Here is a 3,373-nt window from a genome sequence, read left to right on the forward strand (position 1 = left end):
GTGTGAATGTAGTATGTGGAATGTGTATGTGAATATGTGAAAATGAAAATAAAAGGCCGTGGGACTTGAAAATGCGACGATTTGGCCAAACAGAGTTCAAAAAGGGTTTTTTGAATGGAAAATGGAGTCGCCACTTGGTATAGAGTTAGGGTGTACCAAGTCACCCAAAAAGTGAATTTTTGGAAAAGCAAAGTAAACAAACCCCTTTTTAAGAACTTTTACGTTTACGTAACCAAAGCGAGGGATCGGGGGTCACATTTAATAAGGGAGAAGGCAAAGGCAAAGCCTAAGGCACTCCCTTACCCTAGCCAAAGCTAGTTGCGTGACTTAGCCCTTCTTTTCCCAATTTTCTACCCAAAGTATGCGTCGCATGTTGGATGGGGCTAATGAATGTGAGAATAATGCAATCCTAATTCTAAATGTCTCTTATGAGGCTTTTTGGTCCCAACCACATGAGTTGTGGTGGCCAACAAGGAAAGCACTCATAGAGGTCGCGAATGATGCAAATGAGGACTCAAATATGAGTGCAAGTGTGAAAATGTAAGAAAACGTGCATGTGTGCGAATGTAAGACAAGTGCATGTGTGCGAATTGGGAAAATAAAGGTGTTTGTGTGCAAGTGGATGAAAAATGTGATACAATAGTAGTAAATGCATATAAGTGCGATTGGGTGCAATTTGTGAAATAGAAAATGAATAAGTGATAGGGCAAGTGTGTGAGCATGGCATGTGGATTGCGAAAAATATAAATAGTGGAAAAATGTGGACAAAAGAGTGAGGAAGTGACATGATAAGAATGAGAATGCATGAACCTAGAGGTATGCATCAAGTCGGGTACGGGAATGACTCCTAATTTCACGACCTTAATTTTCCCTTTGATTAGAAGGAAGAACTAGCGTGCTAAGGCTATTTTGTAGCCACACTCGCTCGTTTCCCTTATCGAAAGGGGACTCTCAGGCAAATGTACCCTATACCTAGCATGAGGATGCAAAAACCTAAAATGAAGGAGAAAGGGTTGGAGGGGCATGCCAAATGCTAGAAAAAACTAAGAAAAATGCATGAAATGTAGTGGACATGCAAGTATGAACTAGCGAGGGAGCGGCCTATTGGGTCTAGCATTGGGCTAGCCCTTTCAATGAATTCCTACTAGCGTTGGACTAGTGGAAAAACGGGACAATGAGCCACAACTAGCGTTGGACTAGTGTGGTGACGTGCATTCATCCATTACATTCATCTATGACTATAGAAAGCAAGTAGACATGCCAATCACCTATAAACACATAGCACATAACACTTAGCATGCTCGACTAGATGCAAAAGCCTAATAAAGCAAATTAACACGTAGCAACAAAAGCAAGCAATCAATCTAATGAACCTATCACATTTGCTAACTAAATCAAAAGGGGGAGGGAAAAATGGACAAAATGCTCTCCAAGCCCTATCTATTACAAGCCAAGAGGTGTACACATACCCCATAAATAAATAAAAGAATGACTTAAATAAAAACCAAAAGTAAATGAAATAAATGAAAGGAATTAAGGAAAAGCAAGGAAAGCAAAGTAGACATGCAATTCTCAGTTAGCACGTTGGATCACATAGGGGAGAGACAAAAAAGATAAAAGAAGTTATACCTCCCTCGCGATGGTAATCAAATGAAGTAAAAATGGCTTCAAAACAATAAAAAGGTCAAGGTACCATTTTATTTAAGAAAAATTAAAAGAAATGTGCAAAACAAAGTTCACTTGATCATAAAGTCCCTAAAGTCATGACTTAAGTGCAATTGAAACAAAGCATAGTAATTAATTGAAACAAACAAGCAATGAAGTTGTAGAATTAAAACTGCCAAGGACCAAATTGAGGAAATTATTCAATTGGTTGGGTCATAGTAAGATAAAGGGAAGCTTAGGGGAGCCAAATGCAATTTTTTTATGAAGATTTGCATGCAAATTCCATGCAACCACGTAAAAACTTGAGTTTCTGCAACGAATTTGATGCATTTTCATAATTCCCAGCCAAGCAATGAAACACCTAAACTAACACAATCCAAACAAACAAGAAAACTTATAAGGAGATCAAGCATTCTTCCCCCTCTTCGGAACACAAAAATCCAGAAAACAAGAACATTCAAGTGCTAAAAACAAATCCAGCAGCTTTGGTTTGTTCTTCCTAGCTCATGCTGCAAAACTGAAAACTAGCAAGATAGATGCCTAAACCAGTTAAGATAGATGCACAGCAGTTTTCTGGAAATTATTCATGCAATCTTCATGCAAGCTACGTAGACAAAGAGCTTCTGCAACTATCCAGTCAACACCTCTCTTCTGCAATATTTCCTTTGCTGCAAAACTTGCAGTTTCAAACCGCATGGCATTCACATTCCAAACATTCATAGTTTTCGGATTAAAGCATGCAACTTCATCACTGATCATTTAAACACAAAGCCTAATTAGTAAACTAGATGACTAGACCAGTCTTTTTGGTGGACTGCTGCGGGAAAGAAAACCAGCAAAACAGAAAAAAAAAAACAACGCAGCTGGACGGCAGAAATTTATCAAGAAAAGACTGGTGTGTCTTGGTGACTTAGCTGAATGTGATCCCCGACATAATGTTTATCCATATTCAAAACAAAGGCGAAATTGGAGCTCGTGACTCATAAAAATTGCAACAGACAGACACGAACAAATGGAGCTTGTGATTTGTTATATAGCAGCTTTATGAAATGCCGACTCCATGGGCTGTAAAATGCACAACATTTTGGCAGGAAAAAGGTTCCGACAATCATGGAAACAAGAGGGAAGACCTTAGAGCGCAAGGGACAGATTGATTATCACAAGAAAATCACAAACAAAGAGGACAGAGACAGAGATGTGGACATGCAATTAACGAAGGAGCGTCTGCAATTTCTGATGCTTCGACATTTTAGCAACTTCATGCGGCAAGTTTTTCTTTCCATTTCATCATGCAGACCAGATTCAATGGACATCCAGATTTTTAAACAAAACAATCATTCACTCGACTGAACATTACATTTTTTATCACGAGATCAAAGCTGGAAATCTGAGTTGCCCGACAGCAAAAGAAACGAAAGAAAAGTGCAGCAAGGGACGCAAGCCTTTATATGCATCAGGAAAAAAAACATTGCAAGCATCAGCCGAATACCCAAAGAAATCATAAACTTCAAGCCAGCCAAACATGAAACAGTGAGGGATCAAGTGACGTTGGAAACAAAATGGCAAACATTGGACGTTGACTCCTCTATCATGTAAACATCGGGTAAATTCTTGAATTGTGATGAAAAAAAAATGTTCTTCTACAAAGGGGGTAATTTGTGGGGTTCGTTCCTGACTTGTGATCTTCGCATTTGTAAAATGCGAGTTT

The sequence above is a fragment of the Coffea eugenioides genome, unplaced genomic scaffold (genome assembly GCF_003713205.1).
Source record: "Coffea eugenioides isolate CCC68of unplaced genomic scaffold, Ceug_1.0 ScVebR1_883;HRSCAF=1637, whole genome shotgun sequence".
NCBI classification, from domain to species: Eukaryota; Viridiplantae; Streptophyta; class Magnoliopsida; order Gentianales; family Rubiaceae; genus Coffea; species Coffea eugenioides.